At 38.4% G+C, this 24,097-nt stretch overlaps 1 long non-coding RNA gene across 1 annotated transcript in view; it reads left to right on the top strand.

Moving 5' to 3' along the window:
- Positions 1-12,564: 12,564 nt before the first annotated feature.
- Positions 12,565-24,097, top strand: part of LOC141583726 (uncharacterized) — a 28,629-nt gene continuing 17,096 nt past the window's right edge. Inside the window, exons 1-2 of the long non-coding RNA XR_012516580.1 lie at positions 12,565-12,686; positions 13,070-13,164. This is a non-coding gene — a long non-coding RNA (uncharacterized LOC141583726). The remainder of the gene's footprint in view (positions 12,687-13,069; positions 13,165-24,097) is intronic.

The following is a 24,097-nucleotide window of genomic DNA, read 5'->3' as shown; positions in this document are numbered from 1 at the left end:
GATTCTACTTTTACTCCAATGCACTGCGTCTCACCCAGCTTCTGATGGGTAGTTTAAAAATTTCCACCTTTAGAACTACCTGTCTTTAATGTAATAGAATTTAAGATGGGATCTATGATCTTCTTTTGGGATTAAAAATAATTGCTATTTTATCTTTTTTTTTTTTTTTTTTTTTTTTTTTTTTTTAGATTTTAAGAAGTTTGGGAATTTCCACAGTCTGATTAGACTCGGAATCCTTCAAGACTCATCTCATTTTATACTGCCCCATATTCTAAACAGGCTTCCCACTAAGCAGCCTTCACATCCTCCCTGCGGGTCTTACTCGCAGAGCAAGTCATAATAACAAGCTTCCATGCCCTGGCTGGCTTTTTGGCTCAATGGGACAGTTCTGTTGCCAAATCCTGCTTCTAGGGCCGCATGGGTTTATCCTTACATGCACCTTAGTGGCGTGCTCTATTTTGTCTCATCCGAGCTCAGGTTCACTTTCTACATCCTCTGGTGCTCTTTGGGTGACAAAATGTCTACATCTGGAAGGAAAGAAACCCCTAATATATTTTTGCCTTTTGCCCTGAAAAATATCAGATTGTTGTGCATGTGGAAAGCAGCATTTTTAGTAATAAGACAAGGAAATGATGGGGTCAGCGGGGGCTTTTGGAACAGTCCAGATGAAATTTAAAGAGAGAACTGTGGCGATGGTTTTTGAGAAAACTGGTGATGTTAGTTTCAAAACCTACAGCCCATAATCTGGACTCAACTAAAACATACCAAAAAGCTTAGCTCAGACCTGCAAGGTTCACTTACTTTAAACATAAAACAAGGAAATGTAAAAGGTTTGCTCGCTTTCTCTTTAATAAAGTACATTTTATAAACTACAAACTGGGGAACACAAATAGTTTTATGGAGTAAGAACTAGCACTTTAAAAATGAGAAATATGTGTGGGGATGGTGTTTATCTTTGTATATATAAACATACACACATGCAATGATTATTAATATTTACATACACATACACGTATGGTAATAATTGTCTCTCAGAAAGTGGTTTCGATCTAGAAACAATTGGCAGACAAAGAAAGGAAAACTGGGAACGGTCCAGTCTACCGAACTATCCCAGAGGACAACCTTCCCAACAACAGGGAGACTGATAACAAAATAATCGCCATAAAAATAACATGGGGGAGGGGAATTAGAAGATTCTTTAGCATGTATATGGATTCATATGAAAGATTTTAGAACCTTAATTCTTTGCAAATCAATGTTTATTTATGTGTGCAAAACTAGATTGACAGTTTCAAGTGAAGGGTAGGTGGGTGTCAGAATCTTGGCCACTAGTGATAACTGTAACTCTTGGGTGTGTGTTTGCTACATAGGGAGAGAAAAAGACAGACAGAAAGCCCTCCCTCCTGAAAAGATATTCCCACCACTAACATGCCACTGTCCACTACACAGTGTGTTTTGTTATGTCTATAAAAGATTTGAGTTGATTTCCATCCTTGTACAACACACGCCATGGAATATTTACATGTTTGGGTACATCAACAAAGAAAAAACAAAACAAAACAAAAAGACGCACACGCAACACACACACAAAATGGGATTGTGCTCTTTTGTTTTGCATTTTCTGTAACCCAGATTGCGGTAATTATCTCCCTGGCTTTAGAAGCCTTTTCTTTCATTCTAAAGGCAGTTTTTGGAATCACGTTACACTTAACTCAGTTTAACAAATAAGAGTAGTCTGGCAAAATGGCACCATGTGCTTTCCACAAATATTTGTGGTATAGGCAAGCTCTCAATGTTTTTATTATGCCCAAGGTTCTTCGGTTTTAAAGCAAGTGGAATAATGTAAAGAAGGAAGAGAAGCACGGATTTGGGAACTGGGTGTGTGTTGGATGCACTTTGCAAAGCTTTCTGTGCCAGACAGCGAACGAGGGAAAAGATACATTTTAAAAATAACTGGGGGAATAAAAAGAGCAAAAAAGGTTTGGAGGCATTTAGCAGAGCACAGTTTACCCTGGCGTGAGCTACAGGCTAATGACAGAATAATAACATTTGGCGCTGGAGCCCCGAGAGGCTGACAATGCGCTGACTGTAGCCTGTGCGCTTCACACATTTGCCTGGTTCTGTAGTCAGGACAAAGAATTGCAGAACAGAGGCAAAGTAAAGACGAGGGTGAAAGAGTCTGCACTCAAGTTTACTGTAATATAAATATACATACATCGTGCTACAGATGTTCCTCATTGGCAAAGGCTGGCACGTAATTATGCTATGCGCTTCATAATATTTTAATGAGCTTTTTCTCCAAATAGCAACGAAAATGAACAATAAGAAGCTCTTAGGGAGGGAAAGTTGGTCTCGTTTTTGTCCCTGGGAAAAAAATTCTCCTAATAGGTTACATTAGAATGTCAGAAAAAAACACTGGTCTGGGTTTCATAATATTGAATTGAATCTAAAATATAGTTTCTAAAGCTAGTTTTTTGTTTTTTTTTTTTTCTTCAACTTTAGCAGTTAATTCAGGCTAAAGGAATAATAAAACAGGGGCAACAGCGTAATACTGGTTGAATGTTTTTCTCCCGGCTCTTCTTTCTCTTTTTAGGAAAAAATAATAATAAACCCTTAAGTGGAACCCTTGCAACAATGCTGTTAATATATTATGCCAATTAAAGTCTTGAAATAAATAACAAACCACTTAACATGTGTTGTAAATGTCGTGCTGATTTAAGTATTGTTACGCATAGATTACATCTCTTCAGGGGATGGATGCTGGATCCTCCGTGCAAGTTGTCTCTTTGTGTGTGTGTGTGTGTGTGTGTGTGTATGTGTGTGTGTGTGTGATGGTGTGTGTTCCCTATTGTTATTTTTTACTTTGCTATAGAGTAAATTCCAAATAAATAATATGGTCAAAGTTTGAGATCTGCGAGAATATAGCAAATTTTTAGCATTACTACTCCTGCAAAGAAAAAAATTATTTTTGACCATGCTCACTATTTCATTTTTTAAAAAAACCAATTCTATAGCAAAATTATAGTATGTATCTTATTCTAATTTCTAAAGAACTCTTTAGGTGGGAGTCTTGCACAGACTTTTTTTTATATTAGGGTGAGGTGAATGAGAGTTTTGTATTTGGACCTTTGAGTAAAAATATTACAATTACAACAAGAACAAAGAAATAACCTCTGGATACTGTCTGGGGAAGGAAAACAAAAGTTCCACATATAAAACATTTTGTATCGGGGTATAGAGCATAAATGTTGTTTTGCTAATTTGTGGATGAGAGATATTGGTTGTTATTCAGAATTTTTAGTTCTCATGTACAAATCCTGTAATTTATCAAGTTTGATGTTTTTATTCCTGACAGAACATCTCCTACTATTCTCTTCTTTCTGTGAATCCCACTGTGGCCTATGCATAGATTAAAGGTGGAGGTAAATTCTCATTTCAGGATCTCCAGCAAATCACTAGGCTTAAATAATTCAAATTTGTTTCACCTGTTGCGTTTTTAATGTGGAAATAACAGATATAAAAGGTGGACCCCAGGGATATAGTCATATGAAATAACTTTTAGAAAAGTTCCTGAAATATCATTTAAAGACATTTTAATTGCCAACCCCTTCTATATCCATCCTTCTTGGGAATGTAATTATATTAATCAGGAAGACTGGAGGTAATACAAAACTTCCCATGCCCTCAAAATCAGAATTAAAATTAAATTGAATTATGATGAGTACAGTTGAGTGTGAATTTCAATTTTCAATATTTTTCAAAAGTGGATACTCTATGCATGACTGTTTTGTTAACTTAATTGGCCAGAATATGTTAACAATCTGAGTATTGCTTACTCCTTCCCAGCGAAATGCCCTCCATGTGGTAGATCTTAACATATACACAGAAACAGATTAATTTTTTTAAAAAGAGTTTTCTGTGTACATAGTTAACTATATGAAAAGTATAAAATAGGCATGTGTGGTTTCTGATGAATTTTTGGCTTCTAATCAATAATCTAAAGCTGTAGACATTTTTTAAAGTAAAGCAGATTAATAGGAATAAGTTTTACTGTGTGTGGGCAGAATTAAATAACAAGTAGCTTATCTGTATACTTAAAAGGATGGACTCGTTAGTTGAATTACTTGAAGTCAAGTCCTAACTATGCCATTTAATAGCTGTGTGAGCTTGGGCAAATTAATCAACCTTATCATGTGTCAGTTTATCCATCTGTAAAATGGAAATAATGATAATACCTCCCTCATAGTCTTATGAAAAGAACTATATAAATTAATAAATAAAAAGCACTTCAAACAGTGTCTGGTATATAAGTACCCACAAAAATATTTACCAGCATAATAATCACCATATTATTATTATCTAATAAATCTAGCACATTACTAGTAGATCTCTCTGCTTACCAGTTGACCCAGGAACTAGAAGTCCTGGATTTCAGATGCAGCTTTCACATTGATCAACTGGTCAGAGTTTCCTGTTTCCTTTAGCAATAAAATTAGGGAAAGTTGAGAGATCATGCATAAGCCTGGTTATCTATTAGAACATAAATCTTTAAAAATAATTCAAAAGTTCCCTGAAGGCATCTAATGATACTCCAAAGAAAAAGGTGATATGGAGGAACTGAAGACCAGGCTAGAACTGAGAAGCATGAAGGTTGTTTCAGCACCTCATGTTGGAGAGAACTTGGCCTCCTACATGTAATGCCACCATGTCTGGTCAAGGTGCCACAGCATAAAGACCACCATACAGCCGAGTGGCACTGTGTTCTCAGGTTGCATTTACAATCCCTGGTCGCCAACTCCTCACTCTCTCAGAACAACTGTGACTAAGATTTCTGCATTCCCAACCCTGGTTTGTAACAGACCACAGATGTGAGTTCAGGGATCTATGGCTTCCTCTCTCTGGATAATCATCGTTCTTGGCTCTCCAGAGTATTTTAATCCCATCCATAGAATTATTAATCATCTTTTTAAACCAAGACACAAAAGTACATGGAGTTTTCTCTTGGGAGCTGAAGTTATGCCTTACCGCTGCCTACTGTCCTCAATATCAACATCATTCAGAATAGAGTGCTTCTCAGCTGAAGTCTTTGTGGAAGTAAAATACTCAGGCATTACAAAGCTTCTCTAGCACCAAAGATTTTTATGGATGAGTATCGAAAATATTTAATATTCTATCTGCTTGATGGTAAATAACACAGAACAAGTTCTGAGCACTTAGCCTGAGCCAAGCTACTTTCTAAGTGCTTTCCATATATTAACTCATGTATTCCTTACCAAACCCTATAACAGCATTTTTATCACATCTCAGATGGCAAACAGGATAAATCATTTAAGGTCACATAGTGAGGAAGCTTATGAAGAATGTCAGCTTCCTCTAACTCGAGAGCCCAGAGTCCTAGCAGCTACACCATGACCTAACTCCAGCAATAAACACAAACAACACATTTTACAAGCAAAGCCAAAAAAGCTTCCCAACCAGATATTAGGATTTATGACTGCTAAGTCAGACCGTAATATGCATCTATTTGTCACCAGCTAGTTTAATCCTTTCCTATTTGAATTGTGATTTCACATCTTGTTTTGATTTGAATTTCTCAATGACCTTGAGAAATAAGGAAACGTGGGTTTTTAAAAGCACATGTTAACCTTGTTAGCCCTTCCTTCTCTTGCCTATAATTCCTATTTTAGATCACTTCTAAGAAAATTAACCTTCTAATACTTATATACTAGCAAGCTCTAATACTAGCAAGAAAATCCACTATCCTCTAAGAATACTAAGCCTGGATCCTCCGAATTTGATAATAGGGAATCTCCCTCTGGGATGGATCTCTGAGCCTCCATTTGGGTTGTATTAGATATGTCTGCACTAGTCTACCACTGTCACCTGCCAGTTCAGTTAAGAAAAGCAAATCTAGCCCCTCCAATGTGGCTAAGGAATGAGTAATTCCTACACAGAGCAGACAGCCCTGCTGGACCCACGTTATAGTTGCCCAGTCTATGTTTTAATTCTGTCTGCATTGCCAGCCTTGGAAGACTAACATTCTACTTTACTAAGCAAGGCAGGCAAAAAAGAACAGGGAAACACAGTACGCGTAGGCCAAAAGAAGAAAAGGGAAGCACATTGCGATTTGATACTGTGAATAAATTTTGAAATAGTAAATGGGAGTTGAAGATAAAGATTCCCTTTGAATGTTTACAGCTCTATATTGTCTTCAACAAAATTAAAGAGATATAAATGTGTGCATCCAAAATATATTTTAATATATATTTTAATGTCTCTTTAGTCTTCGCTACAAGAAAACAAACGACAAGGCCAGCAGCATTAAGCAGAATTAACAAAAATTATGGTTCTCTGTTGCAAAATCAACTATAGCTCTACATATAAATATCCTTCTCATCCAATCTGAAGTGGTTTAAAGATACTTGTTAACAAAATCTCGATCACCATTATAAAATCTTAGTTCAATATTTAGCCAAAGGAATTCCAGATGACACTAGAAATAATGTGCTATATGCATGCGCACTGCATCTTATAGCATCATAAGATAATATCAATCACATGCAGCCCATGTCCAAGTATTTTAAGACCAGAATTTTCTATTCATTTCTTCAGTTGAAACATTAGAAGTTAGGTCAAATGTCTTTGAATCCTGCCTCCACCATTTAAAAGCAGGCTGAATTGGGGATAATCATGTAAATGTCTTGGACCTCAGTTTACTTTTTACTCATCTTTAAAATATATAATTTCTGCCTCAGAGTTGCAAGGCAGGATTGAAGGAAATGTCTGCCTCATTCCCATCAGACAGCATGGCTCATGGTAGGTACTCTATAAATAGTCTAGCTTCTATTTTTATAGTTAGTTCTACCTTATATTCTCTGAATTTCTGTATCTGTTGCTGATACCATCACAATTCCAGTTAAGTTCTTCCTGATTATACAGTTCTTCATTGGATAGGGATCAAATAATCAAGAGCAAAAAAATTGTACAAAAACAATTAAGAGCATAAGAAGTGAGAAAGAGAAGATCAAAGAAAGAAAATCAGATGATCTCTTATATTCCTGAAACTGATATTCAAGGGCTAGGGGAGCACAAGGCCATGGTTTTGGTTTGGTTTCAGCATTAAGAGGCAGCATATTGTCACAGAATTAAAGAAAAGGAGACATGGTATTCAGTTCTCGATTGTGGAAGAGATCCTTGGTCAGTATGACTCTCTGGAAAATATACATATATGTACAATTCTAATTCCCTTTTAAGCACTGAACGTTTATGGTCATGAAAAGAGCCTGTAGGCATTGACTTGATTTTCCTAAAAACAAACAAACGAACAAAAGTCATTCTGAATGTGATTTCGTTATCATTGAGTAGATTAACTTCAACTCACCCATCTGAATGCATGACACTCCAGCATATCCTTGAAAAAAAAAAACTCACTATAATTTGAAGGAAATCTTGTAAAATAAGGCCTCTCTGAAAACTTGTGCAATGTGCCAATTTTCCCATTGTCAGGGTGGGTGGGAAATAGTGTGTGGGTGTGTCCCCAGACAAGCCACCTAAGAAGAGAGCGGGAGAAAGCTGAGACACAGATGGCAAATGTCTGGGCTATCTTTCCTGACACAAGCGTGTTTGTGACTGGCTCTGTCTCTCATGCAATGGCTTCAGCTGGATATGAGCCTGGTGCATTACATATGACAGAGGGAATGGAGAAGTTGGTTCCCACAGAGAGTATGAAGTTTAGAAGACAAAATGAATCTGTAGGGGAAACTTCCAGGTCTGTGCTTTCCTGGAAACATAACATAATCCTATTCAGCTAATAGGAGATTCTCAAGGTACTTGAAGAAGCTTTCTTTAAAGGAAACATTATATATGTTTTCTCACTGGAATGGGGCAGCGGAAGAACGTTTTCACTGTAATTAGAGAATATGTTTTGAATTTGCATAAGGATGAGGAGTCAGGCTTAATCTGGGTGACTCCAAAACACGTATTGGTGAATGTTACAAAGACGGCAAGTTCAGCTCAATAGAAGGAACTTTTTGACAATTAAATCTACCCAAGCCATGCACAGTGGCTTACACCTGTAATCTCAGCACTTTGGAAGGTCGAGACAGGTGGATCACTTGAGGTCAGGAGTTTGAGACCAGCCTGACCAACATGGAGAAACCCTATCTCCACTGAAAATACAAAAATTAGCCAGATCTGGTGGTACACATCTGTGGTCCCAGCTACTTGGGAGGCTGAGGCAGGAGAATCACTTGAGCCCAAAAGTCACAGGCTGCAGTGAGCCAAGAGTGTGCCACTTCACTCCAGACTTGGTCACAGAGCAAGACTCCGTATTAAAAAAAAAAAAAGAAGAAAAAGAAAAAGAAAATTCAAAACTGGAATGAACCGGAGGGGCACTTGTTGAGTACGATATTTATGCCTTGGAAAAGAGCTGAGCTAGAACCCTGAGATTCTATAAAAATGTTTGATAAAATAATGGAAGAAGTCATGATCTGTGAGAACACTGAGAAGCAGGGTTGCATAAATTCTAAGGTAATAGATGGTAAGCAACTAAACTGCTCTTTGCCCCTACAGTCCCACTCTAAAGCACTACCATAAATACATGAACTCGGTGCCAAGAAGACAAGATTCTACAGTGGGGACAGCTCATGCTCCCAGTGATTTCAGGAGGAGGCTGGATGGAAGACCTAGATGACAGTTAAGTCACAAGTTTCCAGTGGCCTAAAAACACACCAGATTTTTTTAGCCCTTGTGGGACTCTTCCTGTAGTTCCTGCAGGCCTCTTCTGTTGTTTTGCAGACTTCAAGATGGAAGGATTTTTCTCCAATCTATCATCAAAATTTACTTACTTTACTGCTCTTAAAGAGAATGGCTCAGTGAAAATTACGCCAGAACTGTGCTTAATATCTTTCATTCTAAGAACTGCTGATGGCTTTTGTTTCTAGGTTTCCATCATCTGAATGCTCTCTCCCATTTCTCCATGTGACCACCGCTGTCTGATACTTTAACTCTCAATCCTTGAACCCTTCCTTGGTCTTTGTATGAATCCCTACCTGGACGTTCTCCCTTCTCTGCTCTTCTACAGCGCTAGATCCCCACTCTAGAACAGGGGACCAGGACCAGCTATGAATTTTGTGCAGCCAAAGCAAAATGAAAATGTGGAGCCCCTTGTTCAAAAACTATTAAGAATTTCAAAATAGTGACACAGAACTTTAAACACAGTGTGAAGCCTGCTAGGCATACGGCCCTTTGTCATTGCAAAATCACATGTCCATGAAGCCAAACCTACTCGTGGCACTGTAATCAGTTACTGTGTTACATAACATTTTATGTTGACTTTGGGTTATTAATCACTTAACACTCTTTGTTTTCTAGTGGCATCCATAGCTCCCCGCTTCTCTGTCTCTTTCTCCTCTTCTCACTCTCTTTCAACATGAAGAACAAAGACACAAAAACAAGGAGGGAATTTTGAACACATTTGTACACTAGCAGTGCCCTCCAAGACTGTTGAGAAGCTTCGGTACTCAAATCCTTAGATATATACCTAGTTCTTCCTCTGTTTGCAAGCCTGATTCTCCAGTGTTCTAGTTGGTCCTCTGAGTTTCTATTGCCTGCCATCAGAGAACCCCGTGACAGGCGTATCACATTCTCTCACTGGACTAATTCTTTGGTCTAATTAAAATTATAGCATGAATTAAGTAAACAATGCACACCAACCATGTACAAAATACCTCATGTACAGTATTTCATTTAATTTTTATAATGAGCTTTCAAGGTAGATAACACTCTCCCTGCTTTTCAGATGACAAATATTATGTTCTGAGACATCAAATAATTTTCTTAATGTCTTAGACACAGTTACTACTTATGGGACTAAGATTTTTAAACTGCGCCTTTCTACTTCCCAAAACCATATTTTCCCATACTGACTTATTTTTTTCAGATTCTCATTGTCTAGCACATTGCTTGGCACATCATATTCCCAATAATTCTTCAGTGAGTGAGTGAATAAATAGAGTAAGAATTATCCATGTTCATGTCTTCATCAGTTCATAACCAATATAAAACAGCCTACAATTATAAAGTCACGTTTTTATCCTTTGCCTCTGTCACCATAAAATTTTATTTGCCATTTAGTACTATGAAAACATTGGCAGATCTATCATCTTTTTCTAACATTGCCTTAGCATACCAATAATCTCAGTTTATTTCATGATTGTTTCTGTGCTTAATTGTGACTGCCACTTTCAGATCAAATGCACAATTACTAGCATGCATATATATCAATTATTGATGCTCAAGGAATAAACTAAACAACTTTAATTATGTTGCCCTCTATTGAAATGGAGGCATTCTCAAATTATTGCCCTTTACCCAGAAAAATAAGTGGAAGGTATAAAGGTGCGTAGAGGTTAAGAGTTGGCCTAAAAATGTAATTGTGCCTTTCTGCATAGCATTGATGAGAGAACAAGAAAGACATGCAGGTAGTAAGAGCAGTTTCAACTACCACATGGGGTCTATATAACCATAGCATAAAGAGAGGAAATATATTTGGCATGTAAAGACAAAACCCACTATTTTTCCCTTTAATATGTCTAACAACTCAATGTAAATAAGACGTCACTGAGCAGAGGACTAATCTTTGCCATTCATTTACAGGTTCAGAGGTACAAAAGAAAAAAAAAAATCAATTAATCACAAAAGCTTCCAAACAATGCAAATAGCATTAAGCACAGTAATTATAAGACAAGCATTCAAGCAATTTTCAGTTGATTGGGTGTGGGTGTGCAGAAGTCAACCTACAGTTTGCCTGCTGGTACAAAAATGGCTTATATGCCAATTAGCAGCTATTGCTACTAGTTATTAAAAACTTTTTAAGAGTAATTAAAAATTAAATGCACCTGTATGATGGTTCATAACTGTGTTGTGGTAAATCACTCAGATTTTCCATATCAATTACACAGGAAATGCTCAGTTAGTTGGAGAAACCCTAAGACACCGAATATCAGAAGCCACACTACATATGCATGCACCCTCCATGTAGAAGCAGGGCTGAGATTTGGTTTTCCTGCTCAAAGGTTTCTATGAATGAATGCTACTAGGCCAAGATACAGACAATAGTTGAAGACTTAATCATTTGCTTCTCACATTAGTTTTATCCTCATTGCCATAAAATACTGCTGAAAAGGAAAGATCAGATTAGCCTCATCTGAGAACTCTTTCCATGTTAAAAGCTGTGTTAGGGAGGACAACTCCAAAATTCTAAAAGGAATACTAGGATATCTGTCTTATTGCCACCATCCACTAACCTCCTGGTTTCAGCTTCTTTACCTTCAAAGCATGGAGAATTGAATCGACCTTAAGAATTTTTTTAGTGATAAAAGTCTGCATCCTAATTAGGCTAATGTTCATACCACATAGACAAGGAAAGCTGGAAAATATTTACTGAGTATTCATTCGGTTTTCGACTTTTCCATGAAATCCTTGGCTGACACTGGAATCACCTGGGGAAATTTTAAAAACTATAATGCCAAGGTCCAGTCTCCAGAGACTTGAATGTAATTGGTCAGAGATGGAAACAGGGCAGCAATAGATTTTCAAAGCTCTCCAGGTGATTTTAGTGTTTTTAGAGGGTTACAAATTACCATGCATGTTTCACAAATATTAGATCAGTAGTTCTGATTTTTAACAAATATTCTATATATTTTTGTCCCCATTTTACAAATAAGGCCATATATTTAGGAAGGTTAAATGTCATTGTGGCACAAATGCAACAGAGACAGAATTCAAATACAAGTGTCTGTGATCTAAAGATCCTGGGTTTTCTTAACTTTACATAGACTATCAATTTTATAAATTGTTGATTAATTTCCTGCTGATTCTTCTCTTTGATTGCTATTACAGCACATGTCCTTAAATACCTTCTATTTAAATGTCCTTATGGTTCTCACTTATTTATTTATTTATTTAGACATGGAGTCTCGCTCTGTCTCCCAGGCTGGAGCACAGTGGCATGATCTCAGCTCACTGTAATCTCCACCTCCCGGGTTCAAGAGATTCTCAGGCCTCAGCTTCCCAAGTAGCTGGTATTTGGCGCCCTCCATCACATCTGGCTGATTTTTGTATTTTTAGTAGAGATAGGTTGCACCATATTGTCCAGGCTGGTCTAAAACTCCTGACCCAAGTGATCCACCCACCTCAGTCCCCCAAAGTGCTGAGATAGCAGGCGTGAGCCAATGCGCCCAGCCCTAGATCTCAGATATTTAAATGGAATAATATACATAATTAGAAACATGAATTTGCCTGTTATTTTCATAAAGGATTTTTTTCTACATACTTCCAACAACAAAATGTTAGAAGACCAGGTGATAATGCTCCAGAAAATCATAGCAATATGGGCTCTTTCAATAATCAACTGAAGCTGAAAAAGCATCCAGGCTGAGGAGAGGAAATACTAGCAACTTCTGCTGTCTCACACTAACACAAAGGACATAGGAGGAAGCAGAGGTGATGCAAGCAGTGAATGGGAAGTCAGGAAAATTTCCAGTAACCTCTGCCTAAGTCCTTCGGGGCTCTGTTTATGTTTTGTTCCTCTTAAGACTGTCACCTCCATGCCTAACGATTATCTCATTGGTTCCAGGACAATGTTACCAATTATTTCCACTGGATATCTATTTTCTTTCCAAAAGGTAAGAAGCAACTTATGTCCTATTATAATTTTATTTACAATCTTAATTAATTCTGCATGTCTAAGGTACAGAAAGGTAATCATTAACTGTGTGTGTGCGTGCGTGTGTGTGTGTGTGTGTGTGTGTGTGTGTGTGTGTATCTGGAGTCTACTATCTGGTACATTATTGGAGCTTAAGGAAGCAAATAACAACAAAAAAAATCCCCAAAACACACATCATACGGCATTCACTACACTTCTTTTTACTGAAAGTCCCATTACCTACCAATTCACACCCCAATTGCCAACTCCCTCACCTGAAAGCAAGAAGGAATTGTATTTTCACTCCAGCATATAATTGGCAGATCCATATTTTGTTTTTGCTTGTTTTTTTTTTTCTTTCAGCACAATCAACGTGCCTTCTCCCTGACTTTCCCTGCCAAACATATCAGACTGTGGGAGGTTTATGGATACACAATACTTCACAGGCAACCTGAAAGGTAGACTGAGAGGAGATACTGCAAACAAAAAGTGTGATGGAGAAAGCATGAGTGACTAATGGGAGACAGACCTGAGATGATTACTGAAGAGATGACAGTGAATGTTATCATGATCTGCTTTGCCAGGTTGTGTTTCAAAGATAATGAAGAACTAGTAAATCATCTGTTTTCTTTGAAATATTAAAGAATAAATGAAAGGAATACACAGATACTAATTAAAAATAACGATGATAAGTTTGAGTAGCTAGCTACTTTATACAACACTCTAGAAATATTTGCTATGCAAATACGTAAAATCTACCCAGTGGCTTTACAGATCACTGGCATTAGGTCTGGAGCTATTGTGCAGGAATAGGATGGTGGCTTAACTCAGTTGGGGGTCATTTTATTGCCAATTTAACCGGTGTTAAATTAGTGGGTATTTAACTGTCACCAGAACAATTTAAGACTCAATTCGCCAAAGTGTCGTTTTTGCTGATATTTTAGTGAAAGTGAAGAATCGCTCCTCCTGATGCTGTAGTGTCATGCTGGAGGCACCACTGTTCTGAAACTTGCATTAGCAAAAGTGGGCTGGTTGCCTACCAAGGAAAAAAACAATCTCCTTGAGAACTTGGTATCCTGCTGTAGTTTATTGCAGTGAAACCATTTTAACATCCCTTTTCACTGAATGAGATTTTTAAAATTCATAAATCATGAGCCAAAATAGCATAATCCACTCCAATATTTCGTGGAAGACCTTTGCTGTAAGATTATTGTGTTGAACTCCCAAATTTTTGTTTTAGGGAAAAAACACAGGCGCACACACACACACACACACACACACACACACATATTTCCCCATCAACACAAGAAACATGATCAACTCCAAATTCAGAAAGATTTACAAATGCCACAACACAGTTATCTACCAGCAAACATATCATTTCTTTGTTTCATAGGACACCAAGGATGAATAATTCATGAAACCCCATTTTACATGCTTATTGTGTCTGGTGGCAAAGACCCCGCCTGCTCAGCCCCAGGAAAGCTCAGGCGCTTTGCTGCAGGCACAGTGCTCTGTGCCATCCAGGGACCAGCCGTGTGCTCTCGAGTTACTGGAGCAGCGCAAGCAGCTCCAGTGGTCTCAGCTGTGGAGACAGCTGTTTGCCCACCGTCTGTGATGGCAGAAATGTGTGGTAGGCTTCCCCCTAACAGCATGACCACCCCCCACCCAACACACCACACATGCAAACAACACCCAGGCTGTGCATCATACACACACCACCACCAAATGGGTAAAAGAAGCCCCACAATGTGAGAACCAGAAAGAGCAATGCACCACAGTTAAAAAACAACTCTTTATCTTGTATGCTAAACTACTGGAACAGAGGTTGTAGCCTCCGAACCTAAACCTTTCTTATCATTTATATATCAAAAGATTCGTGCATGCCTGAAATTCAAAAGGATTTATTGTTTAGTTATTGCCTTATTTACTTAATGCATTGATTGATGTGCTAGGATCCCACAGACAACAGAGGCTTTATATATATATATATAAATATATATATATATATATATACATATATATATATATGTATAAAAGATTGTTCTAAGGAACTAGATTGCAAGCAGAAGTTTCACTAACACAGTAAGTCAGCTCCTCCTTACCGGTTTGTATTCCTAATGAGTTCCTTTTGGCTCTTGCCTGCTACCTGTCTCTGGCTATTCACGGACACAAAACACTGCACCTTGCACACTGTGAGAAGTGGCAGGAATGAAAGAATAAAAAATTAAGCATAAAGGAGTAAAATATGCAGAAACAATCTGGATCCTACAGCAGGTTTTAGTCAATAGAAGCATCTATAGTAGGTAACTCTTGCATGGTGCTTGGGGTGGAAGCAATAGAGCTGCTTTAACAATGGGAGTTATTAGGATTCCATCTGGCATCATTTCTTGACAAAGGAGGGAGCTGCAAACAGAGGGGTCTCACAATTTGAATTCCTCTTCTAGTCCTAATATCATCTGTTTCTCTTACGGACATTGAACTTTCTTTCATTTTATAGGGGCATACTACACCTGAACTGGTTCATGTAATAAAATTATCTAAAAGCACTGAAAGAACTGCTACTATAAGAAAAGTTCCACAAACCTCTTGCTAGCTTGCCTCTCGAATTTTATTTATTATTAGAGCTCTAATTTTTTAATCAGTCATGGTGAATTGGAGCAAAATCAAGAAGGGGAGGTGCTTGATTTGTTTATAGGAATTAGATGGCAAATTTGTGCAGAACTCTTATTTGATCGGTGTTCTATGCAAGCGACATTTATGTAGGATCTCTGTAACCTCTTTTCTAAACAAACTCTAATTTGACATAATGCAGCGTAGAATGGCACCAGTCATTGGGCTTGCATCAGAAATGCATTTTATTTGGATTCAATTCAGACTCTTAACGAACTGGTTCCCATAAATGCAGCAGATGGGAGTGAGGCAAATGGAAGAGTGTGTGGGGCCTCACACCCAGCACCCACCGCCGCTCCACTGTACTAAAGCCTTTCCTTAGTTAGTTGGTTAGTTAGTTAGCTAATTAGTTAGGCACATTCCAGCTGAAACTTTTCATTATAATTAGCATATTTATCCTACCAATCCACCAAATTGAGGCATGAAACACTACAGTCCAGCCAAGGCAAGGAGATTCTTGCCTTCTCTTTCTCTCTCCTGCTGATTAATGTGGCGAACGCTGCCAGAAGATGGTCCAACGGTTTATAAACCTGGCAAAGCTGAAGCCAGACCTTCTTTTCTAAAGGTCAATTAAAAATGCTAGTTGCACTATAAACAGAATTCTCCCCAGAAGAATGCCACGCAGTGTCCAAAGTGGTCTCTTAATACAAAATATCAATTTGATTTTCCTCAGGAGATTCGCTCTCCTTTTGCAATGCAAATATTTTCAAGTGTACTAAACACGTTTTAGCACCTCAACATAGGCACTAAAACTATTTGCATGCAAAATTACCCAGAGTAGGCAGACAGGCACAAGCTTATGCTAGCACCATATGTGCTAAAGAATTTGAGCCAGGAAACAACTAGTATCTGGACGTTATTTACAATTTAAATTTAATTTTACATTATTATTCAAATGAGAGCTTATATATAAGTCTCTATTAAAATTAATGCTTCACATGGAACAAAATTTCACCTAAAATTATATTTTTAATAGTGCTGGGGTTTTTTGTTCCAGCTAGATTTCAATCATTCAAAGAAGTATAATGCAGCACTTCTGCTCCTTGTCTTTCAACTCTGCATGAGTGGTTCATTTTTCTTTCTAAAAAGTTCTCTCAGAAAGAATAGCAAAATTAATTTTTATTGGAAGGCCCAGAAATCAACACAAAACACAGACCAGGTCCAACACACTAAAAAGCATAAGTGATTTGAGAAAATACACACTTCCTGGAAATCACACAGAACATTGTCCCCACTCAGTTAAAAAACACCTTTTTTTTTTTCTTTCCAAGAAGCTCCACATGTTATGTGAACAGGGGAAGTGATTTTGGTTTAGCATTTAGTTTGCAAATTGCAATGTGGCATACTGTCCCCAGAAAGTGGCACTTCTTTATGTACTCGGAACACAATTAACCCTATTATCTCTAGTATGCTTTCAGTGTAACCTTAAGGAATAATCTTCTTAAATCTGTTGGTGACGATTGGGTAGAGTGCTTAATGTTCATTTGTTAATCCGTATCAAACAGAACACTGCTTTCTTCTTTATTTTTTAAAGTAATGTTCTATTTCAAGTTTGGTAAGATTTCATGTCTTTACTATCATAGATTTAAATAATCAGTAGTTTATTTTATGTTTATATTAGGGGAAACTTTTAATTGAATCAGAATGATTATTTCAAACTCTCTCTTGGACGTTTCTCTTACCTAGAGAGTTTACAACTGAATTCTGAGGCTGGTTGAGAAGCACTATTAGAGTAATCCTTTCCCTAGCTCTCTGCAAGGTTATCTGCAGATAATTACAACTGCAGTTTGTGTGTGCACTACATATTAAGGTTTATTGAAATAAAGATAATACTTGGTGAGATGCTTGGAAATTGTTACTTGTAATCCATTTTAGCTTAAATCTATTACAAAAAGGAGAAGTATCTTTTAAACACTAGGCTGTGAATAACTGCTTTTTAAACTATAGCTGTGGAAACGAACTTGGGGTGAAGAAAATATAAGAAAAATCCATATGCTACACTTCACCACAAGGACAGCATCAAATATACCCAGAACATTAACTACAGAGGATTCTTCCTTCTGGATAGGAGATACTCAAACTTATTATAAACCTAGCATGCACACGTTTTCTTTAGAAAACTTAAAGTATCATTCTAGGTCAAACATCTTTTTTGCTTTCTTTTTTATGTGCTAAAGGAAGAAGCTGCTTTCTTTCTTGACTTGCAGTCAGTCTTAGAAATGTTGAATCATTGCCTAGGTACATGAACTCAATTCTGAGAAGCTTTAATTTATAGCAGCCAACATTTCTATAACATAAGCTCTCTAAAAGGGGCCCACGGAAGAACCAGAAATCTGTGGTTATGTAGAAAGTTTAATGCGAATGGAAACTCTCCACGTTTACACGTCTATTCTTGCATATTAATATCATTACATTTAAACTGTGGTTTGATTTCAAACATTGAATTAATTAAGGGAACTTCCAGGTCGAGTTATAACGCCAAATCAAATGCCAACAGCTCCCTCTACTGGTTACTAGTGGAAAACATTTGCTTTCTATCAATCAGAAATTTGCTGTTTACTTATTTAAGAAACATCTTCACCAAATTAAATTTTGTTTTAAAATAGGCCAAGCATCTTGGTAAACTTGAAAGATGTTTACTTATAATGATAGGAATAAAAATAATAGAAATTTAGAAGTGACAGTTACTCGAATTTTCCCGAACTCTTTGCTTCAAATGATCCACCAGCCTCAGCCTCCCAAAGTGCTGGGATTACAGGCGTCAGCCGTCTTGCCAGCCAAGTTATGTGAATTTTCTAACATCAGTAAACAACTTCTGCCCTCACTAAAAAACATCTGGTCACTCCCTTGCCTAGTACCCTCTATTACACAGAATTTGGGTTAGGGTTAAAATACAATTAGGGTTAGGTTTAGGGTTGCATTTTCTCAAACCTGACACAAATATCAAATTTGTTTTCTAGAAGTTGAGAAATCTTAATGGAAACATCAAATTTCTACATGATGCTTCCTTGTCCTTGATGAGCTCTAAATAAGACAAGAAGAAAATAAAAAGAAGTATCTATTGTTGTTTCATTGAGAATAAATAGATCACTTGTAAATTGTTTACAGTTTTGAAGCAAAGAAACATCAGATTCTTTTATTTCAACTCTGACATTTGATATAACAATTATTTTAGTGAGGGCAAAATGTTAAAACTGTAAAAAGTAAAATACATTTTCATCACAAAGTCCTTGCCCAGTCCTTCATGGAGACTACCCTCCACCACCTGAAACAATCAGTCTATTTGGTTTCACTCATTTAGAGTTGTCTCTCCCTCAAATCCGCCACCCCCACAACTCTTGGCCTCCTTTTCACACAGCCATATTCCCTGAACATAAATGGAAAATGTAATAGCACACTCAGAAGTTTTCAAATCCCACTCATTTCAACAAGTGAGACTTGACAAGGTTGATATGATAGGCTCATGTGAGAGGTTTTAGAATTTTGACGTAAATGCACTGTGAAGGAAAACTTTCTTTTTTAGAAAGGAAGAAATAACAGCCTTCAGAGGCAAGATCTTGCTCTATGGATGTCCTCTGCCTTAATGATGAAGTCTTTCTCCCACTGTACCCTCTTACCATATAAACTTTGAAAACAAACTTGTAACATTTTTAAAGAGTACCTAGATAGAATATCTCACTCCTTATCTCTTTCCCCTTCCACCTCCCCACCCCAGCCCCGACACACTGCCTCAAAATACAGGTATCCTTCATCTTTGAGAAGTGAACTACTTTTGTTTAACGAACTATCCCTGCATCTTAAACTTTGTATCTTAATTTAGGAAATCACCGATTTATTAAAGCATCTATAATTGGTGCCATAGCCACAGAGAATCTTTTTATGAGAAGCTCTTTGTTGTTTAACAATGTAATTATTGTTGAATTACAGGATATCCCAGCATGCAACCTTTTTAGGAATCTTCTTATTTCACGAATTCTCTTAAAACACTAATTCTTTTTTTAAAGTTTTAATATTATGTTAAAACTAGCTTTGGGGTTGCACAGGCCTTCTGGATTCAAACCTTACCTCTGTCATTTATAAACTGTGTGACCTAAGGCAAACCATTTAAACTTGGTGGCACTCAATTTCCTCATTTGTAAAAAGGGACATCTCTACCTCATTGGGTGGTTTATTGGGGTTGTCTTGCGGTAATATATATAACATGCTTTAGCAGAATAACTGGTACATAGCAAACAACCGATGCTGCTATTCCTGCTTAAAAAAGAAAAGAAGGCCTTATGGGAATGGAACAGTGTAACTGCTTATTTTATTTCCTGGGTCAACATACGACACAATAGTAATCCAGGGGAGCTCTGACGACTGATGACTTTGATCAGAAAACTGAAAAGTAGACACAGTTTGAAATAAGGATTCAAGACCAGACGCAGTGGCTAGTGCCTGTAATTCCAGCAATTTGGGAGGCCAGGTAGGCAGACCACTTGAAGACAGAAGTTCAAGACCAGCCTGGCCAACACGGCGAAACCCCATCTCTACTAAAAATACAAAAAAATTAGCCGTGCAAGATGGCGTGCACCTGCAGTCCCAGCTACTTGGGAGGCTGAGGCATGAGACTAACTTGAATCTGGGAGGCAGAGGTTGCAGTGAGCCAAGACGGTGCCACCACACTCCAGCCTGGGTGACAGTGTGATTTTGTTTCAAAAAAAAAAAAATAAATAAGGTTTCAAATTTGACGGGTGAAGCAGACATAATTCTTACCTGGCAGAACACAGCAGGGTATCCTCTCTTTGGTACACTGTTTACAAGTGAGCAATGACTTAGCCCAGGGAATAAAGTTGTCCCTAATGGGTCATCTACGGGGAACATCTATTGGACAATGCATCAATGTCAGATCGTGAAACACTGGAAGAATCGATTGATTCAAAATCCAGGCCCTGAAGGGTGCAGATAGATCTTATTCCAACCCCACCTCCAGTACCTACTGGTTTTGTGAACATAGGCCAGTTACTCTGTTCTGAGCTTCATCTTCCTATTCTACAAAGTGAGGATATAGCCTAATTCACAGAGCTGGGTGCAAACTTGTGACCACGAATTTTTGTAAAAGATCTGCATTATCTGGCTCCTTCCTTCCTTGCAGTCTCTTCTGCTTTAATTTTTGCTCTGTCTGCTGTAATCGGAATAACCTTTTTGGAAGCCTGATCTCCATACTTCGCTCATTCCCTCACACTGTTATGTATTTAATATCTGCTCCTTTGTCATATCTTAGCTCTGTCCACACTTCCTTGTGGAAACCTTCCTTAGTCTTACTGAGCAGATCCCTTCTGTGTGCTCTTCAACTACTGAAACACAAAAAGTTCCCTTGACTCCCTCTCAGGGTATGTGATGGGGGTGTGGCTCACTTCCTCAGCACCCCACTGCTCACATCCCCTAGGGGGAGCAGGCCAGGAGCAGATTGTGGGGCTCCAAGCCCACGACAGTGTCTAGGAGTGAATGCTTACAGCTCCCGAGGCCCCAGTGGGAGTGTGTCACCATGTGCTCTTTCAGTTCAGCCGTCCACAGGGGGCTTGTGTTGATCAGCTCAATTAGACTCCTGCCTTCTCACAAGGACAAAGGGCTTTCTGCACCCTGAGGTTCTTGCCTTGGTGTACCAGAAGCATTGGGCTTGGAGAATGAGTGCAGGTTTTTTAAGTGGAAGTAGCTCTCAGCAGATGGGGAAGCTGAAAGGGAGATGGAGTGGGAAGGTGGTTTTCCCCTGGAGTCGGGCTGCTCAGCAGCTAGGCTCTCATCAGACCGCCCCAGCAAACTCCACGCTGTTCCGTGGGTGGTTGGTAGGTCAGCCAGCTTGCCAATGTCTGTCAGTGTGCTCTTCAGCGGGTGCATCCCTCTCAGTCCAGCTGCCTGTGTCTTCTTGAACCAATGTGTTCTTCTCAACGTCCAGCCACTTCTGTGCATGCGCACTAGGGTCTCAAGGTTTTTATAGGCACAGTAGTGGGGGTGTGACAGGCCAGTATGATCTTGGGAAATGCAACATTTGGGCGGGAAAACAGAAATGTCCTCACCTAGGTCTGTGGCCACAGGCCTGGGAGTGGAGCCCTACCCAGGGACCCATCCTTCTCTATCCCAGCACTTCCTTGCCCTGCTCCTGTATCACCATCATATACTTCTGCACTTTGGCACTTAGATTTAATTTTATTTGATTGACTTTCTCTACTAGACTATGAGTCACCTAAAAGTAAAGCATGTCTGTTCTGTTCAGTATAGTATCCTCAATGCCTGGCAGAGAGTAGATATCTATTATCTGTTAAATAAATACGTGAAAATCCAGCGCATAATAGGTATTTGGAAAACGGTAGTAATTACCATAAAATCTTAGTATCACAGAAATGTTAGAGATATCCTAGAAGTTACTCCAAACCACTTATCCTTCAAATATGTCTCCAGTATGTTCACATGTTCTTAAGATCAGTGAGCAGGAAACCAAGACCTCAGAATCAATGGGTGCCCATTAAAACCTGGGCCTGTTATCCAATGGCATCCACATTTCTCCTGGTTCTCCTAAATTGCACTCCTTTTTATAATTAAGACAGTCTCTCAGCTGCAAAAAGCTACCAATGTGATGACAGTAATGCTGAACTGTGCATTCCAGCATGGGATTGTATGCAGTGATAAGACTGGAAATTACTTACTTTGTGAAGAGAATCCTGTTGGGATTTCTGTGCAAGTCTTTGAATACTGTGAGAGGCTGTGCATCTCTGTGGGGGTGGGAGTTCCTAGAACTCAGATATTCCTTAGTTCTCTATTTGCATATTGACTCCACCACACACCTCCTTGTCACTGGATGGAAGCGGCAGTAATGCCTGGGAAATATTTTAATGCCATCATAGAAGTCACTGGAAGTATGGCCGCACAGGAAAGAAAGTGTAGTGGCAAAGCTGGAGAACATTTCAGTTTTCTTCCCACTCATTAAAAAACAAAACAAAACAAAACAAAACAAAACAAAACCCTAGTTGAAGGGCAGGAAGTGTTGCCACTTTATTGCCCTTTTAGTCACATGCCTTTATGGACATATCCCTTTAACCCGTGTTATTAATATTGATCCATCAGGGCCTAACACAATTTCTGCTTCCTCCCTGTTCTGACTACCTCAGGATACTCTAATCATTTTTCTGAATTCCCGTCATGCCTTCTGCTTGCTTCATTCTTTTCTAGTGTTTTTGGAGGTTCATTTTTCTCACTCAACTACCTAGCAAGGTAGGGACACAGGGAATAGGGATCATGCCTTTGAGAAGGGCTAAGGCAAGTAAAGTGGAGACCACTGACACGTGTTTAGATTTGGGAACAAGACTCAATTGGAATTTTATTTCTTAACCGTTAATTACCAGTGAGAGCCTGATCCGGGATCAAAGCCTCATTTATAAAAGTAGACAGGAAACATACCTTATCTTACCAAATTATTGTTAGAATTAAAAAATAAATTAAGGCCTTGCATGGTGGCTCATGCCTGTAATCCCAACACTTTGGGAGGCTGGTGCAGGAGGATCCCTAGTGCTCAGGAGTTCCAAAATAGTCTGAGCAATGTGGTGAAACCTTGTCTCCACAAAAAATACATAAGTTAGCCAGGTGTGTTGGCTACTCAGGAGGCTGAGGTGGGAGGATAGTTTGAGCCTAGGAGGTTGAGGCTACAGTGAGCCAAGATTGCACCACTGCACTGCAGTATGACTGATAGAGTGAGACTCTGTCTCAAAAATAAATAAATAATAAAAAATTAAATTAAATTTAAAAGATTAAAATGTGGAAAACTAGGAAGTTTACCTTACTACACTTCCTCCTACCAACTCACTGTTTAGATTTAGTTGGCCGGGTGCGGTGGCTCAAGCCTGTAATCCCAGCACTTTGGGAGGCCGAGGCGGGTGGATCATGAGGTCAAAAGATCGAGACCATCCTGATCAACATGGTGAAACCTCATCTCTACTAAAAATACAAAAAATTAGCTGGGCATGGTGGCGCGTGCCTGTAATCCCAGCTACTCAGGAGGCTGAGGCAGGAGAATTGCCTGAACCCAGGAGGCGGAGGTTGCAGTGAGCCGAGATTGTGCCATTGCACTCCGGCCTGGGTAACAAGAGTGAAACTCCGTCTCAAAAAAAAAAAAAAAAAAAAAATTTAGTTAAATTAATTATCATACCTTTAAATACTTCTGTGAATTTATTTCTATTTTCTGATTACAAAACAAACAATACTTTTTAGAAAATTAGAACAGTTCAGCAAAGTATAAAAGAAGAAAATTCAATTAACAGCTGCCATATCTGAAGAATTGCTACGTACAATGACCATACGACCATACTGTTTGACATATTTTAATATTTATCATCTTTAATTTTGGCAACAATCCAGGAGGTAGATCCTAATATTAGTCCCACTTCATATGAAACAATGAAGGCAAAGGATACCTTACGGAATGCAATAAGTGATGGACTTCAGAGTCAAAGTGAGTGGTTCACTCCATAGCACACGCACTGTGCCAGCATCACTCCCAAAATCACTCGTAAATCAACTAAGTCCCATCACAGAGCCAAAGCTCACACTATTGTGGGTTCCAGTATTTCCTTCCAATTGTATATTCACACACACACACTCTTACATAGGAACACACAAGCATACACAGAGCTATGAAGTATTTATTTAAACAAAATTAGGATCATGCTGTATATGCCGTTTTTTTCC

This window comes from Saimiri boliviensis, chromosome 2 (genome assembly GCF_048565385.1).
Source record: "Saimiri boliviensis isolate mSaiBol1 chromosome 2, mSaiBol1.pri, whole genome shotgun sequence".
In the NCBI taxonomy this organism is placed as follows: domain Eukaryota; kingdom Metazoa; phylum Chordata; class Mammalia; order Primates; family Cebidae; genus Saimiri; species Saimiri boliviensis.
Note: the sequence above shows the minus strand (reverse complement) of the source record. Positions and strands in the feature narration are given on the sequence as shown.